Genomic DNA, 23,453 nt, shown 5'->3' with positions numbered 1-23,453 from the left:
TCACTTTTATGGACTAGATTAGAACAGTGGTTCTCAAAGTGGGGTCCAAGGTTTCAGGAGGTCCCCAGCTAAATGTGTTAATTTGAACCCCTTTAACCATATAATTGTGTATATGTTGGCTATTCAATAGCAATTCAATAGCAGATGTAGCAGATTCTCTTCTGGGGTCTCTGGCACAAAACATTTTCAATTTGGGGCTCCTTGACTTGAAAGGGTTTGAAACCACTGGATTGATACATATATGCAAAAGTAGGCCCTGTCTTAATGCATATCAAAATTTGAAATTAAGAAGTTTTAGAATCACTGTGTTGTGGAGTGAGGTTGTCTGTCAAGGGCCTGATGGGTTTGTTGTGTCAGTCCTCCACTCACGCGACAGCTGCGGCTGCCTGTCTATTCAATTAAAGAAAACTGAATGTTGCATGACTGAAGATAAATGATGGCACAATGCTGCCTATTTATTTATGGCTCTGTGTTGTTTGCTCTGCTTTTGACTGGTCACGAGAGAGAGAGAGAGAGAAAGAAAGAAAGAAAGAGAGATATTAATTAGGCTGCTGTGCTGGGTCTTACACACTGGAAACAGAATCAAATCTCTCTCTACCCCCCCTCTCTCTCTCTCTCTCTCTCTCTCTCTCTCTCTCTGTCGACTTTAATCAGTTGGGCTTAGTGGCATGGGAAACGGTATGTTTACATTGTAAAAAAATAACCTGAATATAGTATACAATTAAAGATATGCCAGAATAAAATCATCGCAACATAGTTATAGGTATTTTATTTAAACAGAATTGTTTTTATCTATTCATTTATACAGTGAATATGAATAGAACAGAGTTTCATTGAGAGATTTATTTGTTAGCGTGTCTCTCTCTCTCTCTCTCTCTCTCTCTCTCTCTCAATTCAATTCAATTCAATTCAATTGGGCTTTATTGGCATGAGAAAACGTACGTTTACATTGCCAAAGCAAAAATGGAAGAAGACAATCAAGATAAAACATGTACAAATAAATGTTTAATCTAAATAGGAATAAAATAAAGGTGCAAACAGAGCTGTGTTACATTTATACTTTGAGTAATACTATCTTGTGCAACTATAAAAAGATATGCATTTTCTGGCAGAGATATAATTCTACTTTATACATCCATATAGGAGACGTTAGCTTTATACTTTGACTAGTTGGCAGCAGTATTTAAATGTTTTTTTTGCAAGTAGCAGCAATATCTTCAAATGTAATTGAATTAAAGTTAGTTGCTCTTAGTTCTGGATCAGTTACAGTGCTCAAGTATTCTGCTACTGTGTATTCTCTGTTTAGAGTTTTCTCATGATTTGGTGTAGTCCCGTTAGTTTATTTTGGTCTGGTGGTTGTGCTTGTGTTAGTCCCAGAACTAGCTAGGGACATCTTTCCAGGGATTCACTGTGTGTGAGTGCCTTTTTGTGGAGCTGGTTCACTTTCCTTTAGGTGGTTATAGAATTTCAATGCTCTCCTTTGGGTTTTGATAATAGTGGGTATCATCCTAATTCTGCTCTGTAGGCTATGCGTTATTTGCTGTTTTCCGTTGGATGCAGAGAATGGATTTGCAGAATTCTGCATCTTTCAGGTTCTGGATCGGCAAGTGGGCCCCAGACTTCGCAACCATAGAGGGAAATGGGTTCTATAACAGTCTAGTATCTTTAGCCAGATTTGTATTGGGATGTTTAACTTAATTTTAATTTAGTTTCTTTTGATGGCATAGAAACTAGAAAGCTCTTCTTGCCTTGTCCCTCAGGTCGTTTACAGCATGTGGTTCCCAAACCTTTTCATGTCAAGGTCAAGGACCCCCAAATTGACACTAATTATCCCGCGGACCCCCATTTGAAAAGAGATATTTCCAGGGACCCCCATAAGAGGATTTTTATGGCTCAGCAGTGATTCTCAATCTGTTTAATTTCAAGGACCCCCAGTTTGACATGCATTAGACTACGGAACCCCCCCCCCCCCCCCCCCCCCCCCATTTAATGGTATTTCTATCTTTGGGACCCCCAATTTATATTGTAAAATCAATGTTAATTTAACTCTGAGTGTACAAATGGAACCAAATGCACCCGCTAGGGTCCATTTGTACACTCTCAGAGTTACAGACCCATAAGGGTCCATTTGGTTCCAAACTATCGTTTAGCTGGGGACCCCCTGGAACTCCCTCAAGGACCCCTGGGGGTCCCCGGACCCCACTTTGGGAACCACTGGTTTACTGCTTGTTTGAAGTTACCTGTGCTGCTGATGTTTAGGCCGATCATGAGGTAGGTAGGCCTATAGACTTCTTTGCATATTCGAGTGTAGTTGCAAATTGTTGGTGCTGGGGGCTAGATCTCTAGTTTTCTTTAGGTTAATGGTCAAGGCCCATGTCTGGGAGAAAGTGCTGTGCACTCTCACTGTGTCCTGCTGGCTGCTGCCTGCTCCGTCTCTCACGCGGCAGTAGCATGGGGAACTCTGTGGGAGGGGCGAGTGACCTAGATTTGGCCAATGGGAGCTGGGAAGCGCCGGAGAGTGACCTACTTACAGCCAATCGCGGCGCGGCACAGTCGCCGGTAGGCAGGGGCAGCACATGGCGCGTGCCAGGGCCATGTGCCTCCGATGTGCAGAGAGGGGGAGAGAGAGAGAGAGGGGAGGGAGAGAGAGAGAGAGAGAGAGAGGGGGTAAAACAGGGATATTTTGTGTTTGCTGAGGATAATGTCTGCCTGGGTGTCGTGTCGTTTTTTCCATCTTTCTATTTACCTTTCTGCCCCAAAATATGACACATTTGACCGATTGTTGTTGATTATTGTCACGTGTATGTAGCAGATCTAGCCGGGTCCATGCTTGGACCCCCGCCCCCTTAGGAAATGTAATGGCCTGTCATATTCCCTGCGTGACAAACTTGTCACATTGTCACATATAGGCCTACAAAAAAAAGGAAAGAAAAATAAAGGTTTGGTTGGAGTAGTTAAAGGACATATAGTGTTAGCTCACGAGACGCCTTGTGGGCTTGTACGTCTGCTATTTTAGGCATTACATTTGTTTATGACCTGGTTTACTTGGATGACATGCGCAGATGCGCTGACACAAGCCAAGAAAAGGACACGAAGGGAACAGAAGCCAACATCTCACATGTGTGACGATGATTATGCAAATCTTTTACTTTTTCCCCCACTTGCGTGGTCATTATTTTGTTTTTTTTTCCGACTCATGTTTAATATGACAGCGTGAGAGAAGAGAGAGGGAGGGGTGACGGACCTGGGGGCGTTCCCACCCGGTCCCGCCCACAGGAAATCTAAATACTTGTTTTGGACGAGGGGGGCGTGACCATGAAACTGTGATTGGCCGGCACGGACGGAGGCGCGGCCCATATGTTAATCTGATGTCAAAGTGGGTTTGGCGCGAGGCTTCGATGTATGCAAATGACCCACGCCCCCTAGCGCCTTTCCCCGTGAGCGGTGACGTCACGGCGAGCAGCCCCGTGTTGGTTCCAGCTGACTCTCTGCCGCTCCAACGAGAGAGAGAGAGCGAGAGAGCGAGAGAGAGAGAGAGAGAGAGCGAGACGAAAATAACGTGTGTATTAGAGAGAGAGGGAGGGGGAGAGAGAGAGAGAGAAAGAGAGAGGAAGGGGGAGAGACAGAGAGAGAGGGAGGGGGAGAGAGAGAGGGAGTGAGCGACAAAGTGTGTGTGTGAGAGAGGAAAAACAAGAACCATCAGCTCCATCTATCTTGAGTCCTCATATTGTTGGATTATATTTTTTTCTTCTTTTGCGGAGATTCTTTATTTTTTCCCCACTTCATTCTACACCTCTTCTTCTTTGGGCCTCGTCATCCATTTATTTCAAAGTTTCCTTCCTCCATCATTATTGGGCTTTTTTTTACATTTTTGTTTGCTCGAGGACTCGGAGGAGACAGTTTGTGTGGGGTTCCATTCTAGAGCTGCACAGATCCTCTCTTTCCTTCATTTCCATGGACTACCGCTAGGCTGCTGTCATTGTGATTTCTTCAGGCGTTTATTGTTTTTTTGGTTCGGTATAAAAAGGGGAAATATTTCTTGTTGCTTCGGCCGAAGAGAAGAGCCGAGCCGAGCCGAGCCCCCCCCTTCCCCCCCACGACAAAACAAACACTGGGGAAAAACGTTTCTCTTCAAATGAAAAAGCGCATTTCCCAGCCAGGATCCTGGATTTACTGCTTGGACCGAGGCTCGTATCTGCTTATAGATACTGTAGGTCTAAGTTTGTTTATCTCCCGCTGTGAGGAGTCCACAGAAGGAGGGGAGGAGGAGGTGGTGGCGGCGGCGAGAGGAACTCCTGCTGCAGGCCCTCACATTATTATTACAGCCTCTGGCACAATGAATTAGATTCATGAAGAAATGATTCCCTTTTGGAGATAAATAGCCTCTCCTGTCCTGTCAGCTCTCGGTCTCCCTCTTGAATTGTTGTCTTCATGGGACGACGGGCGAGACGAGTCGCAGCAGTATTGGGAAGAGATTTGATGGAAAATTGTCGAGTTGAAGAGAACTAGCAGAGCAGCAGAACGTGTGTAGGCGTCCTCTCCCCTCCACCTGTCCACACGCCGTCACTCAACTCCCATGACAGCGCGTCTGGTCTGTCAATCCTCCATGCTGTCGGATTAGGCCTTTGGGATTGTTTTGATTTCTCCTCCAACAACTTCAAGAAGAGTTTGCTTTGATCGAGGGGGATTTATTGATCCACCACCCTTCTCCCTCCCTCTCCTCCTCCTCCTCCTCCTCTCTCCCCGCGTGCCCGTGATGTCGAGACCCCTCACACAGCTCCTCACAGTACCACCTGATCTCCCGGCCGGGGCGGCCAGCCCGCAGTTCGGTACCAGCAACCCCCCCGGAGGCAGTGCCCCCAACGGCGGACACTTGACCTCCATGGCCAACCTCAAGTCTCTGCTCCAGCTGCCGATTAAAGCCGACCAGAGGAGCCCAAAAGACTGCTGTGAAATGAAAGGTGAGTGAGTTGCTAGTGCGTGTGGCGCGCGCACACACACACACACACACACACACACACACACACACACACACACACACACACACACACACACACACACACACACACACACACACACACACACACTGTTTTCACTTCATTCTTCATCAATATCATAGCCTCTTCTCTGCCAATCTTGATACAGTAATTGTAAGATTACAGCCAGAGCTCAACAAATCAATTAGTCATCAAACCAAGCAAGATAAATGGACCCAAAGCAAGCAGACATATCAGTTCATAGCCTGTTATTGATTTACAGAGTAATATCATCATCTGACCACCAAACTACTGAGATATTCCACATGGGTGTCATGCAGTGATATTTTATTTTATAACCAAATAAATACCTGTTACCTTGCAGCAGTCATCCCCAATCTTTGTCCACCAATGACTGCCGCGTTAAGCGGTCAGATGGGTGGGCCGCGATTCCCGCGAACGATGTCAATTTTTTTAGTTGGAATCCTCTGATCCAAAAATAGATGTATTCAGTCACATAATATTATATAAAAAATATTTGATAATATTTATTTTTTGATAAGTAGCCTAATACTAATGAAGATATATTTTGTATCATCACACTAATTTAGTATGATGATACAAAATATATGATTTTATTCTGTAGTGAGGTCGGGTGTCATCACTAGATGTCTAGGCTATACTGTCACACACACACACACACACACACACACACACACACACACACACACACACACACACACACACACACACACACACACACACACACACACACACACACACACACACACACACACACACACACACACACACACAGTACAGCACACACTGTGTGCTGTACTGTGTGTGTACAGCACATGCAAGCTGGAAAACAAATTCCACCCTCTTGTGGCCATGGGCCACAACTGCACCCTTGATTCTCTCCCTCTCTTGTGCTTTGTGTGGGAACAGAATATGACAGTAAACACAGCTGACAGCCTCAACGTCATGGTAGGAGGCACACAGACGCCCCACAGCCTCATTGTCAACACCTATAGGAAGACATATTCTTTGTGCTTCTTTAACCATATTTGTTTCTTCTTCCTTTTCAATTTTTGTTTTGTTTGTGGGGGAGAGAGAGCTAGCTTGCTTTTGAATTAGTGTAGTTAGTGCCTGTGGCTGCTGCCTTTCTCTCCCTCCACGAAGCAGTTAAAATGCATCTCTCTCTCTCCCCCTCTCTCTCTCTCTCTCTCCCCAATGTCCCCTGGCGAGCTTTGTTTGACGCCTTCATGTACACCCACTCTTTTTAGCGCATTGCTCTCTCTCCTCTTCTCGCTCACTCACACTCTCCCTCACATTCTCTCACATGTCTAACTATCTTTTCACCTCTCTCTCTCTCTCTCTCTCTCTCTCTCTCTCTCTCTCTCTCTCTCTCTCTCTCTCTCACTCTCTCCCTGTCATATTCATTAATCGCTCATCTGTCTCCTCATTCTCTCTCACTGCTGTTTCTCTCAGCTGATTTACATTTCTGAACCTCCATCATAATTCATCTGCTACATTCTGTCTACACCACTGCCTCCTCTCCTGTATGTAGGCCAGTGGTTCTCAACATGGGGTCCGGGGACCCACTTGATTCTGCTGATGGTGTTCTAGCGGGTCCCCAGCCAAAATGACTGATAACTTAGGAACCACCACATGGACCCTTGTGGGCTGTAGCCTAACTCAGAGTGTACTGTTAGGGTGTAGGGTCCATTTGGTTACATTTGTTAAATTAACAGTCACTGGACTCATTGATGATACTACAGTGTAGATTGGGGTCCCAGAGATCAAAATGGTATCAAACTGGGGGTCCTAAAATGGTTGAGAATCACTGCTGTAGCCGTACAAATCCTCTCTTGTGGGGGGTCCCTCCCTGGCACAAAACTATTTAAAAATAGCAGATCTACAAGCTCATATCGCGCCACCGAGTGCCGCGATACGAGCTTGTAGGTCTGCTATTTTTGAAAAATCGAAGAGCGACTGACATTTTTAGAATCTGATCTCAGGTCAGAATGGGTTCATCAGACCAGTGTGTGTCCGGCGGAAACCTCGTATGAATCTGATCTCAGGTCAGAATGGGATATATCAATTGGGGCGTCCTCTTTGGTATGAAAAAGTTTGAGAACTACTGATGTAGGCAGCTAGGCTACAGTGAGAGGATCAGATTGTGGTGGTAATGACTGTGGGCCCAGAGCTCCTGTCACATACAGTGTGACTGTGTGATCCATGCTTGTCTCATCCGTTATACCCTGCCTCCATCCTTTTTAGTATTTTCTACATCATCTCAACTCATCTATCTCTTTCTTTTTCTTTCTTTCTTTCTTTCTTTCTTTCTTTCTTTCTTTCTTTCTTTCTTTCTTTCTTTCTTTCTTTCTTTCTTTCTTTCTTTCTTTCTTTCTTTCTTTCTCTGACAAGAGCAGTCAATCCCCCCCAACCTCTCTCTTCCCCTCTAGTCCAGTGGTTCTCAACTAGTGGTCTGGGGACCACCAGTGGTTCTTGAAGGGGTTCCACGTTGTCCTCGGCTAAATGATGGAGAGTTGGTATTAAACCAAATGGACCCCTATAGATCTTTAACCCTTGAGAGTGTGAAATGAAACCATTTCATGCTCTGAAGACTTAAATTATTGTTAGACATCTGCCTTACTTAATTTATAAGAAATCTGTCATCTTTCCTATGGTACCACATCAACACAGCATGGAATTGTGGACAAAATGTTATTCAACAACAACAAAATATCCTAAGTTTTGGGAATGATGCTAAATGTAGATGTAGATGTAAATGTAGATTACTCGTACACATTTTATCCATACTTCATACAATTCGGTATACACTATCTCCATAGTCATGTGATCAACACGGATCATTTCCCAACTTCCATCCTGATTGGCTTCCAAGGCTCACATGATTGGTCCGTTTCGAACAAAATGCCACAAATCACAAACACTGTGCAATTTCAGTGAAATTATACACGCACATTTCCACTAGGCCGCAGACAACATGCCACTAATCCTTTTCCAAAATCAGCCTCACGGTGGTGCTATAACAGGGCAATTCCTGTTTTTACCTATAACTGCATCGATCTGTATACAACTTATGTCTGCACTTGGAAAAACATTTCCCCTGCATCCCTCCACATCTGCCAGTTATAGCGCCACCATGAGGCCGATTTCTGCAAAACACATTGTTTATGTTAGTCGCACAGATTTCATCCAAATCTCACGCAAATCGGTACACATGATCTCTGTAGTCATGTGATCAAGACGAGTCTGTTGGATTTCTCAGATTAAACTGATTGGCTAAGATTTCCTTCTAAGTGAGTGGCCCGTTTTGTATATAATGCTGCACATTTCCTGCTCATCCAGAATCCTGTCCTCAGAGATGCTATCAGTGATCTGGCTCTGCATTTCCTCAACCAAATGAAGACAATTGTTGCAAAAAACAAACAAAGAAAATAACTTGTTTATATTACTCCTAAACATTTTGCCAAACATCTCACACACTCCTATTTTCCTGGTGGAGACTGTGCACCTTTTCTAGTTCGTGTATAATTTATTTCTTTAATCTTTCTTTCTCTCTCTCTCTCTCTCTCTCTCTCTCTCTCTCTCTCTCTCTCTCTCTCTCTAATTGAACACTATTAGTCAGAAATGTTAACAGCACAAGGCACAGTTCACAGGCTAAAAGGATAACACAAAAACGATCCTGGGGTACTTGTTTCCATTGTGGTCCTATCCTCCTCACTTTTGTTGTTCTTTATTATTGTATTATTTATATTACTACTCAGGAGTCAGGCATACATGTAAATATATGTTTTTTCAAAATTTGTCTTGATTTAGACAGATGGTCGTTATTCCCCAACTCTCCTCTAGCTCGAGTATCAATCATAAAGATGAATGTCCTCCCTAGGGTTAATTTTGTGAGTTCTATTCTCCCGCTGCCACCGCCAGCACAGTATTGGACTAAGATTCATTCTGCTATATCTAAATTTGTGTGGAATAGGAAACGCCCACGTCTCAAACTTTCCTTGTTACAGCGGGCCAGAGCTGATGGCGGTCTCTCGTTGCCTAACTTCAAATTATACTATTGGGCTTTCACTCTTGCCCCCTTTTAAGATATTTCGACTCGACTATAAAGGTCTGTTGGCGAGAGCTTGAGGAGAGTTTGGTTCATCCTGTTGAATTGAGAGATCTGATCTATTCAAACAAAACGAATAGTCAATGCAAAGTTCGCTTTGGGCCAATCATTTCTCACTTAGTAACAGTGTGGAGAGCGGCTGAAAGATTGATTTGAAATGGAATTCGTTTTCCCCAGTGTTCAACAATGATGGTTTGCTTTTGGACAATCGTCCTATTCGTTTTCCCAGATGGAGTTCCCTAGGGGATTCGTACTTTGGGTAACTCTTTTTTTTCCTATTTACAATTGAGAACTTCCATGGCAGACCCCCCTTGCAATGCACCCTTTGCATAGACTTATCTGTGATGTTAGATCAAGAGGTTTTGTTTCCATATTGTATGATTATTTATTAGAATCTAGTTATGGGACATTGCCTGTCGATACTGTATGGAGGAATGACATACCAAATCTAGATCCAGATTGGAGCTGGGATACAGTGTGGTCTAATGTTGTCCTGTCTTCTAGGAATCCTGATCATCAACAAATTGTTGATGAGTGTCCTCACATTTTGGAATTTGATTGCTGCTAATCTTTCGATTATTCTACAAATTAACATCACATCCTTCCCATCTCTATTCTTATTAAATTATGTATCCCAGTTGCCATTAAATAACACCCGTATTCGTGTCTTCTTTGCTGGCGTAACGGCCGCAAAGAAGATGGTTGCTTCGCACTGGAAACCGCCTCATACATTGTCATTTTGCCAATGGGCTTTGACCTTTCTAGATATCATTTATCTAGAAATGTCTACAGCAAGATTGCATGGTGCAAAAGAGGAAAACATTGAGATTTGGTCTGGTATTGCAGATTTGGTTCAGGGCATGATTTAATCATTATTATTATTATTATTATTATTATTATTATTATTATTATTATTATTATTTATTAATTTATTGTTCCCATTGCACAGTAGTAGGAGTACTGACATTTTGCGGCATCTTTGGTCCCGGGGGGGAGGGGTGGGTGGGATTGTTTTTGTGTTCCTTGCTTTTCCTTGCTGTTGTTGTTTTTATGCGTTTTGTTTTCTTTAGTCATTCATGGTGTTAACATGTCATTGTGATTTATTGTCTTAAAATAAAAACATTTGATAACAAAAAAATATATGTTTTTTCACCAATCACTTCCCTCTATGCCAGCAGTTGAAATAGTTATCAGCCATTGTGTGGTCTGTGGTGGCGCAGAAACACACTGCCCCCTCGCTGTGTTTTGGTGTGGTAGACCGGGATGTTTTTAGTGAGACAGTGAGAGGGGCTTTGTCTCCAGGTAAACACCATGACCACACTACTCCAGTGGCAGTGGTAACTACTGCTGGTAAAGAGGGAAATGATGGGTTAAACAAGAAATGAAGACAATATTTGTCAGGTGAAGCAAGCGCCGTCCCCCCACCCATATTATTATTACCAGTAAGTATCTGAGGGCGAGAGGCGACCTCAAAGGCGAGGTTACGATTGTCACGTGCACGCATCCGCCTGGCGCTATAGTTAACTGCGACCTGTTGTGTGCGACGTGTGTGTTTCTGTGTCACAACCTCGCGGCCATTGTTTGCGTTCGTTTTCCGACGTTCTGTTCGTGGTTCAATCACAGCTGTTGTTGTTTTTTTGAGGGGTGCGCTAATATTGTATTAATAGGAGATGCTTTCCCAGGGAACGCTCACTTCCACAGTGCGGGGCAGGGTTTAGGAGGCAGCGCCAATCATGACTAGGTCGCTGCTACGTCTACGTCCATAGTCTTAGACGGAGGGGTTTGAGAGGGGACCCTAGACTGATCTACGGGTGCAGCGGGGGGGAGAAATATGTCGTGTTTTTCAAGGGTGGAAGAGGCCCAGTGGGAATCCAGATTCCAGCAGTAGTGTGGTTATAGATGGAGAAATTTGAGCGCGAAAATAGCTGATCTACCAGCACGCGCAGGGGAATGAGATGTCCAGTTTCAACAGGTCATAAGGGCGGTTAAGGCCCCAGTGGGAATCCAGATTCCAGTAGTAGTGTGGTTATAGATGGAGAAATTTGAGCGCGAAAATAGCTGATCTACCAGCACGCGCAGGGAATGAGATGTCCAGTGTCAACAGGTCATAATGTAATATCTGTCACGTGAAGGTGAACGGGGGGGATTTGGCCAGTTTCCGTATCTGTCTCGCCAGGGGGTATTTCTCACCTTGTGATGGGACTGTCGGGGGGAGGGAGAGCGAGATCTCAATCCCCATCGGGTTGGGGTTTATCGATCATCCTGGTGATAGGGGCGGTTACATCGTGGTGAGCGGTCGCGTATCCTCTGTGGGGTATGGGGGTGGCTTTGCATGTGCAGTGTCCTGATAGAAGGAATATTCTGGGAGCCAGCGCTTTTTCTTTTTATTCTAGACCCCAGAGCGATAATCTGAAATAACCTTTCAGACTATACCATTGGCTTAGGGGGCAGTCAATCATGACTAGGTTGCTATTAAGAACGGGCCACCTGTTATATGTCAGGTTTCACATGACAAAATAATGTATGCCAGAAAGTGAAACACAATAAAAACAGCCTTCTGTACAGTATATCATCGCTGTCGGGTAGAAACCTCATTATAAAACTGATGCTTTTCAGGTAGCATTCAAATTGAATGAAAATAGTTTCGAGCAGATTTGTTACATTTGATGCTTTTGTGTAACGCGGTGCTACGGTAGTATTATCAAGTAGGGTGTTAACCCATTCTGACCGGGCACCCATTTTGGTGTTGGCGTCATGTTATGCTTTAGCTATTGAAAAATAGCAGATCTACAAGCTCATATCGCGCCACCGAGTGGCGCGATACGAGCTTGTAGGTCTGCTATTTTTTGAAGAATCGAAGAGCGACTGACATTTTTAGAATCTGATCTCAGGTCAGAATGGGTTCATCAGGACCAGTGTGTGTCCGGCGGAAACCTCATATGAATCTGATCTCAGGTCAGAATGAAGAATGTGGAGATAAGAGGTTTCTGCCCGACAGCAACGAACAAAATGGAGGGTGTATCCGCTGTGACATGTGTGTGTGTGTGTGTGTGTGTGCGTGTGTGACGTGTGTGTGTGTGTGTGTGTGTGTGTGTGTGAGTGTGTGTGTAAGGAGGGTGCATGACTCCTCTCCAGATGTCAACACGTGTTTCCTCATGCATGGACAGGCTCACGCACAACATCTGTTTTTAGAGTTCTCAAATACAGCCACGAGCTCGACGGGACCCCAACGGGTTATGCTAACTGGTCGGTCGAGATATTGTATGTACCAGTAATTATGATCGGGCTCAGGTACAGTAGCAGTGCTCGGGTATCCAATCCCTCGGGGGTTGGTTCGGGTTGGGGCCTGTTGAGAACTCGAATCTGTTCCTGTGTTCTCTGCTCCGTCACATACGTCTCGTGCCAAGGACCCCCAACTTGAAATGTATTTGGCCGCTGACCCCCCATCTGAAAATGTTTTGTATTTTGATACGCTGAGAGCTCGTACATCTGCTATGTTTGAATAGCCAACATATAAATAGATGAAGTGGTTAAAGTGATTGTGACGCTACATTAACTACTTTAGCTGTGGAGCCCAAAGAACCCCTGGGGGGTCCCCGTAGTGCCCCGTACCCCACTTTGAGAACCAATGATGTAGTTGTAGTGTCTCATCTTGACTGATACAGCAGTGGTTTTCAAAGTTGGGGTCTCGGGGGGACCCCTATACACTTGGCTACACGTTGTGAGCTTGTAGATATGCTATTTTCAAAAGACCTTGAAAGAAATGTGGAATATAATATATTCCATGCTTCTTTCAAGGTCTTTAAAATGTTTCAATTATCATCCCTACCTGGTTTCCTTTATTCTCTCTACCTTATAATCCTGTCCTCCGTGACATTTTTCATCTCTGGGCGGAAACCCCTTATCTCCATATTTGAACTTTTTGTGTGCGTTATTGTTTTTTGTAAATTAACGCCCTACTTGATTACACTACGGCGTTACACGAAAACATCAAAGTAGAAGATCCACACAAGCTTGACACCTTTGCTGTTTTTGAATTTTAAGTTTTGCAGTTGCACATATGAGGTTTCCACCCGACATAGACGGTATTATAATTCACATCCTCTCCTCTGTCGGTACATTAACTTCACTTCTGAATTCATTTCAGTCAGTTTTTTTAATTATGATTTAATTGGGTCCTTATTATTCATTACACAGTTCATTCAATATGCTCTTTCATTGCACAAATTATCAGAGAGAGAGAGAGAGAGAGAGAGAGAGAGAGAGAGAGAGGGAAAAAAAACAGTACAGCTGAAGTGCCCAAAATATATACATCATGAAATATTTAAAAGCGGGGGAAAGATGCTGTCCAATTAGTGCCTCTTTATGGTTTTAGCTAGTAGCGATGAACAAATAAATGTCAAGTACATGAGATTCATACTCTTATTCGCTGGTTCACTGGCAATTCAACATGAAATACCAACAAACCCATCAACATGAAAAAATACCAACAAATATCACAAAATACAGAGTACACACAGTGCCGTTGGAAAACTGCAGACTATTATGCTCAGTAAAAAAAATTGTATGAATGTATCCATTTGTACACTCAGGTGGTGTTAGTGATAAATAGCTTTATATTCCCATAGTAATTATTACCATTAGAGTGCTTGTTCAGCAACCGGGGTCTTCCCTTCCCATCACTCCAGCTCTTTAGGAAAACAGAACATATATTCTCAGGTCGGGATACCAGTTTGATCCAAACAGGAGAGAGAACTCATTACATTGAAGCGATTAAACAAAAACAAAAATGTACAGACAAATTGAAGCTGACAAATGCATGGGTAGACCACTCTCTCCTGATTCGATGAAATTGGCAGCCCACCTCGAATGTATTTTCTGTTTACCAAAGACCCGAAGAGACGGGGAGAGAGTCGGAGAGACCCATGTTACTGAACAAACACTCTATAGCAATGATTAATATAATGATAATTAGCCTTGCCGATCCATGTGGCAGTAGGGCAGGAACCTAACTCCTGTTTCTGTAGTGTGAGGCAGCTCGATGTACAAGTAGCACATCCCCTAGACATGAAGCTATTATGTCGCTAATCCAACCATTGATGCAGAGTGCCAAGCAGGGAGGTATTGGGTCCCACGTTTATAGTCTTTGGTATGCCGGGGCCATTTAGTTTCATTATTTCCCATGCAGACAAATACACAACTTTTGACAATCAACGTTTGACTGTTGCACATGCGGACAAACGAACGACCATTTTCTGGTTGATTGTTGCCCTGTGCAGACAAAGACATTAAGACCCACGACTCGGACGAGGACACCACAGCGGGCACTGTGCCCGTGGCCGCCGGAGGTGTGGTGGTGGCCCCGGGCGCCACGGGGGGGACGACGACGGGCCCGCTCCGCCCCGGCACCCAGTCGGCCTTCCTGGGCCCGCTGCTCTGGGAGAGGACCCTGCCGTGCGACGGAGGCCTGTTCCAGCTCCAGTACATGGACCTGGAGGAGTTCCTGACGGAGAACGGCATGGGCATGCACAGCGCCAGCGCCAGCTCCACCACCGCCCAGATCCCCTCGCAGGTGAGTCCCACACACACACTCCCATTTGGCTGTTGTTGTTGCCGGGCAGAAACCTCTATTATCTCCATATTCAAACTTTTTGTGTTTTTGTTTTATTTATTTTAATCTGTAAATGAATGCCCTACTTGGTCAAAAGTAGCAGATCCACAAGCCTGAAACAAATTTCGAGCTTGTAGATCCGTTACTTTTGCCATTTCTGAATTTGAACGCTGAAAAGTCACAGTTTTGGACAATATGAGGTTTCCACCCGACAAGTCACAGAGATGATTTGTAAAGCAGAACCTTTATGGTTGATATGCTGACTCTGAGCATGAATGCTCTTTTTCAGCGACACCTTGCACAATTTAACACACGCAGGCACACACACTAAAACCTGGGAGCTGACCAGTACGACCACAGTCTTGAGGCCTTTTCAGACGGGGGGGGAGTGTGTGACGCAGACGTTGTTGCCTGGATCAATGACAGGTCTGCTCCAGGTCTGCTCATGGCGGGTGAGACTTGCGTAAGCGTAAAAAAAAAAAAACCCAACCTTAACACAATCCAGGACTAGTCAGTCGCGGACGACATGCGCGACCGCGCCCACAAAATGACGCTTGTGTTAACTTGTCACCCCTCAACTTCTCCGCGTCTAAAATATACGCACGGCTCTCATTGAAAATCAATTACTATGTAGCCGCCTCTGTCGCTGCCCAACTGAAAGGACCTTTAAACTGTTGGCCACCCGGGCAGCTCCACTGGAGCAGTTTCGGGACGTTCCGCACCTTTGCTCAAGGGCACTTCATTACAGGAACCTTATCCAAAGCACAGGCAACCGACTGACAAGGATTAAAAAGGAGAATTAAAGCAAAGCCAACGAGAGAGAAAGGGGGGGGACGGGGACGGACTGAAGAGACAGAGATGGGTGGGGGTGGTGTGGGAGTAGGTGGGGTATAGGGACTACATGTACGACGGAGGAAATCTAGGAGGAAATTACTTTTTTATTTGGAATAGAGTCACTTCGTTTAACAGTCTGCTGCTATAACCCATTCTGACCGGGCACCCATTTTGGTGTTAGCATCATGTCGTGCTTTACCTATTGAAAAATAGCAGATCTACAAGCTCATATCGCGCCACCGTAGTGGCGCGATACGAGCTTGTAGGTCTGCTATTTTTTGAAAAATCGAAGAACGACTGACATTTTTAGAATCTGATCTCAGGTCAGAATGGGTTCATCAGACCAGTGTGTGTCCAGTGGAAACCTCGTATGAATCTGATCTCAGGTCAGAATGGGATAAACGACAAGCATACATACAACTGCTCGGTCTGGCACAGGTCCAAGATCCGTCCCCGTCCGTCCCGCCACTGCTGGAGAGAGAGAGAGGAGAAATGAATCAGGACGAACACACCCCTCCCCTTTCCCTCTTTTTTTGGGCCGTTTGTTTTTTGTTATTAATCAGTTGAGTTTGGAGTTTCTTTTACGTCGTCCCACTGGCACCGCTACACGCGTTCACACTCGGGAGCTGGCCGCTTGTCCCTGACACCGCCACAGGTATTCCACTGTTCCACTGTGCTACTTTACTAAGAGGGGACAGATGGGGGGGGGGGGGGAGCGATGCATCGTAGCTGCTGCAGGTACAGTAGGTAGGTAGTACCCCAGTGGCTTTGAGACACTGCCTCCATGACTGAGTCACAGCTCACTCCACAAATCCGAGCCAATAGCAAGAGTGACCGGCATAAACAAAACACAACGAAACACTCCCTCTCTGGGTTCAGTCAGTCCCCCTCCCCCCATTCAAAAAGGACAAAATGAGTATGGCTATGAAGCATCAACTCGACTGTGAAAATGTACTAATTTATTCCAAAAAAGAAAGGGCTGGCACCTATAAATCAACTATAATTCTCAGGTGCAGAAATGACCTAAAGGCTACTTCTCTCTACACGTGCAGCCTCCCTCCCCACTGGAGCACATAATCAGTGTCACGTTGTGTTGCATTAGAACGTTTTCTTTTTGAGTGCATTGTCAGTGCATTGTGGTGTGCGCATTGTCAGTTCTCACTAGTTCCATCAACCAAAGTGAATGATTACTCACTGATCACAACTGTCACACAATTGAATAAATCTCTGGAGTGTTTTTTGACGGAGCTGAGTGTGACGTGTGCTTCAGTGGGGGACAGAGATTCCTTACTGTGGTTTCCAACGCTACGTGAACCACCGCAAATCTATGAGATTTCCTCCAGAAATGTATCAAAATATGACTTTAGTATCATAAACAACAATAAAGTCACCTCCCTGACAGAAATCCCCTGACTCATTTTATTTTGTATTTCTGGAACAGTTCTTAAAAAACGTCTACTCCCGTGAAAGATTTTGTGCCGGAGACCCCCATAAGAGACGATTTGTGTTGGTAAATATTTTCAACCATTTTCAAAATTACATTTCAGCATAAAAGTATATAAAATAGGTGATAAAACAAAGCTGTTCCACATCTTGCTGGGGGGCCCCCTCGAGGATACCGTGGGGGTCCCCGGTACCCCACATTGAGATGAATCCGGTCTAACGCCTCCTCTCCTCTTCCCCCACTCCACCTCACAGAGCTCCAGTCGGCGGTGCCCAACCAGAGCTCCCAGTGTCCTCCGTCCTCCCCTCCTCCCTGCTCATCCTCTTCATCCATCTCCTCCTCCTCCTCGTCCTCCTCCCTGATCGGACTGGAGACGGTGGTGCAACCGCAGCAGCAAGGCATGCTGGGAGGGCCTGAGTGTCTACGCGGTGAGTGAACTGGTCTCTCTCTGTGTGTGTGTGTGTGTGTGTGTGTGTGCGTGCGTACGGTGTGTACTGTGTATATATATATATATATATATATATATATATAGTAGATTTTGAGAAATTACACATTGTGAGGACAAATCTTCCTGGTCCTTTTATGTGAGCAGCCACGCTGACAAACGATGAGTTCTGTAAACAGTGGCACCAAACGCGCCACGTAGCACAGTCCAGCTGTGCAATAGGATATATGGTTAATTAGAAGTGTGTCTGTCTGTGTTTTCACGGTTCAAGTGTTCTTTATTGTTACATCATCTGTACGGGTACAATTATTCTGTTCTGGAGACCTCCGATATTATAGCAGTAATAATAATACACATATAAACTGTATATATAATACAACAAATCAAGGGAATAAAAAATGAATAATTATATTATGCCAGTGTCATTGGGTGGGCGGCTGTGACTCAGGAGGTAGAGCAGGTCGTCCAATGATCCCTGGGTCGGCGGTTCGAATCCCGGCTCCTCCTGTCCACATGTCGAAGTGTCCTTGGGCAAGACTCTGAACGCTACATTGCCTCCAATGAGTCGGTCGGTGTGAGCTCGCCACCATTGGTGTCTGAATGTGGGAAGTGAGGACGCTGGTGTCGACTGTTCCCCGCTTCACCTCTCAATGTATGAATGAATGAACCATTGTAAAGTGCTTTGAGCACTTGGAAAAGTGCTATAAAAATGCAATGCATTGCCTCAGATAACAGGCTACTCTCCCCAGATTTGTAATCATTGTAGAACTGTTGTTCGTATCAAAGGTTCAAAAGGTTATTTATGAATAGCTGAAGTATAAAATGGGGTTAAGGAAGTGGTTCGAATGATTGTGAGGATACATTATTTTCTTTGCAACCCATTGAAGGACCTCCCAGGGAGTCCCCGGAAACCCACATTGAGAACCACTGCTGTATCAAAAGGTCCTCAGATTCAGCCACAGCCACCTTTGCCCCTGATAAGAAACGCCGTAATCATGCACGAAATGCACACGTGAAGATGAATGGAAGAGGCCGACCATTTCTGAGGTTTACAGTGGAACAGTAAAAATCCTCATGCTAGCTCTGATAGCGTGGGTTCCATTTTAAACCGATGTGTTTGGCGTCACGGAATTCCAACGTGACACATGGCTAATTTCAGAGTTATGTTTAACAGGAGGAGTAAAAAAAGAGAAAAGATCTTTAAAATGAATTTGTCGAACCGCTGTTGCAAAGATGCTGTTTCACACCAGAGAGAGAGAGAGAGAGAGAGAGATACATATAGAGACAGAGACAGACAAAGGTATAACTCAATTTTTAGGAATCTAAGAATCTCTACTGGAACATTGTGTATTTTTTTCCTCTCCCCGCGTGTTCCTTTCTTATTGTGAATCATAAACGGAGATCCAGTTTTACAGCCCGGCCTGCCGGCTCATAACAACGTGCCGTGTCAACGACACGTTGTGAGCTTGTATCTCGGCTATTTTCCTGGGCCGCGTGACGTGACGCCGCCGTGCGACGCAGCATAAATTAGGCCTTTTTCTTTTACGCCTTGAAGAAAGTGGCAGCCTGCCTGCCTGGCCAGCTGAACAGCTGGAGAGTGGCGACACTGTGCTGTTTAAAAAATGTGAGACCCGCTTACATAGTTCTCTGTGCTGCTCTGCTTCGTGGAGGGAAAATAAGGTGGAAAGAGAGGGGGGGGGGCGATGTGAAAATCAAATGTCTTGATTATTGTGGCAAAAGTAATTGCGATTTACGATATTATTTAGATAATCAAAATATAAACAATACAATGCCATTTTTTGTTTAACCACTTGAACCTCCAGCATCCCTATTCTGGAGGACAACGTTCGCCGAAAATAGCCGATCTACAAGCTCACAGATCGGCTATTTATGGCGAATCGATTTGTGTAGAGTGAAATGGGATCGTACCAAATGCACTCTTTACAGGTCTGTTTCATCAAGTGCAGAGGGTCAAAAGTCATACGTTTAAGTAGTACTGGATTTGCAGCTCAACAAAAGCAAATTCCAAGCCAATTCCAACTAAAATCTCTGGTTCTCTGCGATACGATGTGTGTGTGCGTGTGTGCGTGTGTGCGTGCGTGCTTGACTCCAAAAGTGTATAGTAGAATTTAAGAAATAAGACGTCGTTTGTTAGTTACCGTTTTCCCTGAAACGGAAAAGGTACGAGTGCAGAGCCCTGGGGAACTCCGGTCAACCATATGGGTTTTAAGTGGAGGCTACTGTGTGCAACAGCACACCGAAAATAGTATATATTTGTATGCGTCCATTAAATCACCATCTTAAATGTTAATGTAGTACAAACCCGTCCGTGCATGCGTGCGTGTGTGCATTTGCATGGAAGCTAATCTGTTTTTGTGAGGATTTGTATGCGTTTGTGCAGACATACATGTGTGCACTTAGATGCATGCATACCTATGTGCGCACTGTGCATGCAGTTCTTTGGTGTCTTGTGTGTACATGCGCACACACCGGTATGTCAGTCTGTATGCTTTTATTTGCACATGCATGCAAGGAGTTGTTTGTGCGCATGTCTGTATATCGATGCATGCATTAGTGTATGCCTGTGCACTGTGCAACTGTGTATTTGCGTGTGTGTGTGTGTGTGTGTGTGTGTGTGTGTGTGTGTGTGTCATGCCACTCAGTAGATGACTGTGCATGCATGATTGTGTATGTGCAGTATGTACAGTCTGTGTGAATGCTTGCATGCAATTATGTAGGCTATGCATGCATGTGTGCGAGCGCGAGTATGTGGGTCTCTGAGAGTCTCTGTGTTTGAATGCATTTGCACAACCGTGTGTGCTCTGGTGCATGTGCTATTTGTATTCGTATGCCTTCCCCAAAGCGTGTGTGTGACTGTGTGTGCGTGCGTGAGTACGTGCGCTATTCTGAATTCTAAACACGTGACTGAAGGCCAGCTGAACGTGATTCATGCATCCAGACAGAAATGCGGCTGCAGTGTTTCGGTAGACTGTAGAGCACTAACAAATATTACCATTGCTAGCATCAGCCTGAACAACTGACGCTCAGAGGAGGGACGAGACAGACAGACAGACAGACAGACAGACAGACAGACAGACAGACAGACAGACAGACAATTGCATGTACAACTGACTGACTGGCCATGGTACTATTGCCTATAGATATACTGTCACAGATATAAATGAGAGAAAGAGTGCAACAGATCCTGTTAGAAACATGAGAGGCTAAAATAGAAGTGCAGGTCAATGGGACTTAGTTTTTAAAAATAGCACGTACCCACTCACGCGTCCACTGAATAAATAAATCCACTGTGAGTATCCGTCCACGCACCTGCTTTATTTTACACGCTGTGTGCGTTTTTAATCTGTTTGTTGTTGAGATATATATAAAAAAAGAAAACTGTGCTTCCTGATTATAAGTGAATCGGTGGAATCACAGCTAATACGATAATGCCTGACTCGATCATATCGTTTCTGTCGGGTGGAAACATCATATGTCCTAAACTTCTCAGGATAAAGAAATAGCTAAAGTGGCAGATCTACAAGCTCAGAACGTGTCAACGTTTCGAGCTTGTAGATCTGCTACTTTGGATGCTTTTGTGTGACGCTGTAGTAGGATCCAAGTGGGGCGTTAATTTACGAAAATAAACACAAATATGGTGATAAGAGGTTTCTGACCAGCGACAGCAGCGATTTGCTGCTGACAGACATGCAGGTCAGTACCACAGCAATACATAATGCACAGTGTGAAGCCTGAGAAGGCATTGAGGTAAACACCATTTCTCTCCGGATCCACATTGTATCCTCTCTGAGTTAAATGGACCCTGAGGATTTTACTGTGTAGATACCTGCATTTGCATGCCTCGCATATCGCCTCTAATCTGTGGCGCTGATAACTACTGATCCAGACCAGATGAACTCTCTGACCCGCAGATTGACGAAAAAGCTTGAGTGACTCAACAATCGATGGTGCCGAGGGGGGGCTTATCTAAATAATTGGCAAAACTCGAACTAACTTTGAATGAATATCGTTGCCCAAAAGTAGCAGATCTACAAGGTCGAAACACGGTGTGAACTATTTAAGTTGCATGACCTAGTTTTGGACATGCACGGTTTCAACCCGACAGAGACGATATAGAAAAGAATAATGATTTACAATCACATGTTTTTTTGTTTTTTTTAAATGTCGCAAAATGTGTTTTCATCGTGACACAGATGAATAGTAATTTAAAGTATTATACTGCATTAGTTCCATTGATCCAAGCGAGGAAATCAGTCGATGGATCATTAAATGCACACGGCCTGTCCACCCATCTGACCACTTAACAGCCCGTGGTCAGCTTTAACCCATTCTGAACGGGAACCCATTTTGGTGTCAGCATCATGTTATGCTTCAGCTATTGAAAAATAGCAGATCTACAAGCTCATATCGCGCCACCGAGTGGCGCGATACGAGCTTGTAGGTCTGCTATTTTTGAAAAAAAAACGACTGACATTTTTAGAATCTGATCTCAGGTCAGAATGGGTTAATCAGACCAGTGTGTGTCCAGTGGAAACCTCGTATGAATCTGATCTCAGGTCAGAATGGGTTAAAGAAGTGGGCCTTGGACCACAAAAAGGTTGAGAACCACTGATCTAAACTACAGTAGACCTAGTATCCAATGTAATTCATTTGTTATAATACATCAATCTGGAAACCCATCGGCAAAGAATAGGAAAAACAGCGCCCTCTGCTGTTTAGTTTCCTTTGAATTTGCCTGGATAACAGGATGTTGGCCCGTTCAGAACTCCTCTTCCTGTGGGGCGCCCATGTTTTCATTCCCTCTGTCAACAATGTCCACGCGTTCTGAGTGCCACCGGCCGACAGATTCAGCAGCGCAGCTCGGAATCTGTTCTTGATAGATTAATAATGTATCAACTTCAATCAACATGAGAATTGGATGGTTTCTTTTCTGCTATAAGATGTTTTTGAGCAGTTAATGCAGGAGAGTTATTATAGGCAGACCATGGTTCGTTTCTTTGATCCGCACCGGAGTTTGTATGCACGTTCACACCAGCCGAACCAAAGGGGTAAGCGGACCATGGTCCGTTTTAAACGTTTTAAAACCAAACAGTCCTGGTGTGAATGCACCCTAAATCTCGTTGTTTCACCTGTCGACAAGCGTGCAGGCAGCAAAAGAAACAAATGAAAACATTGGCGTCGCATGCGGCGACAGTGCAGCGCGTGCATTACCGCAGTCAGGCGGAGGACACAGGTGGAACTCGTTGTGTGCGTGCGTGCAAAATTTCAAACATGCAGGAAATCCAGAGTGTGCGTGCGATTTTGCTGAAACATGCAAATGAACGCATGGCTCCGCTGCCATAAATAACACTCGCATGCACACATTAGCACTCGTCCACGAGCAGCCACCGAGCGATGTGAGGCGAGGTGAAATGTGTGGCGCGATTAGAAATGAGATTCGCCTCGTGTTAACCCCTCGCGTCGCAGTTCTGGGGGGGGAGGAGATGCATTTTCCCAAATAAATAGTCAGTCTACAAGCTCACGGCGCTTGAGGCGGGGGAAAAAGAGCCCAGTTTACTGAGTACATGCAGTGAAGTGGTTCTCAACCAGTGGTCCTGGGACCACCAGTGGTCCTTGAGGGGCTTCCAGGTGGTCCCCAGCTAAATGATGGAGAGTTGGTAACCAAATGGACCCTTATAGATCACTGCACACCCGGGTTCATTTGGTTTAATTTTAGACTCTCAAGAGTTATATTTTTGTTAAACATCAGCATTATTTATTTAATTTATTTTAGAAATCCACACAATTGAATAGTGTGGAATAATTGTTATTTTGACCATCGTTTACCTATGGTATCAACAGCAATACAGCAAAATCTTATCCAATGATAGCAAAATGTAATGTTGTTCTGGGTCCGCAAGGCTAATTCTCATCAAATGGTGTTCTGTGCGCTCAAATGGCAAATAATGAACGGACCTCGATATGAAACAGGT

The 23,453-nt window shown here is 44.6% G+C and overlaps 1 pseudogene across 1 annotated transcript in view; it reads left to right on the top strand.

The window, feature by feature from the left end:
- Positions 1 to 3,633: 3,633 nt before the first annotated feature.
- Positions 3,634 to 23,453, top strand: part of LOC310863306 (hepatic leukemia factor-like) — a 35,916-nt pseudogene continuing 16,096 nt past the window's right edge. Inside the window, exons 1-3 of the transcript XR_014571102.1 lie at positions 3,634 to 4,961; positions 14,406 to 14,698; positions 17,270 to 17,443. The product of XR_014571102.1 is annotated as a hepatic leukemia factor-like (transcript). The remainder of the gene's footprint in view (positions 4,962 to 14,405; positions 14,699 to 17,269; positions 17,444 to 23,453) is intronic.

This window comes from Protomyctophum parallelum (genome assembly GCF_964188405.1).
Source record: "Protomyctophum parallelum genome assembly, chromosome: 1".
NCBI classification, from domain to species: domain Eukaryota; kingdom Metazoa; phylum Chordata; class Actinopteri; order Myctophiformes; family Myctophidae; genus Protomyctophum; species Protomyctophum parallelum.
This window is presented reverse-complemented; position numbering and strand designations above follow the sequence as displayed.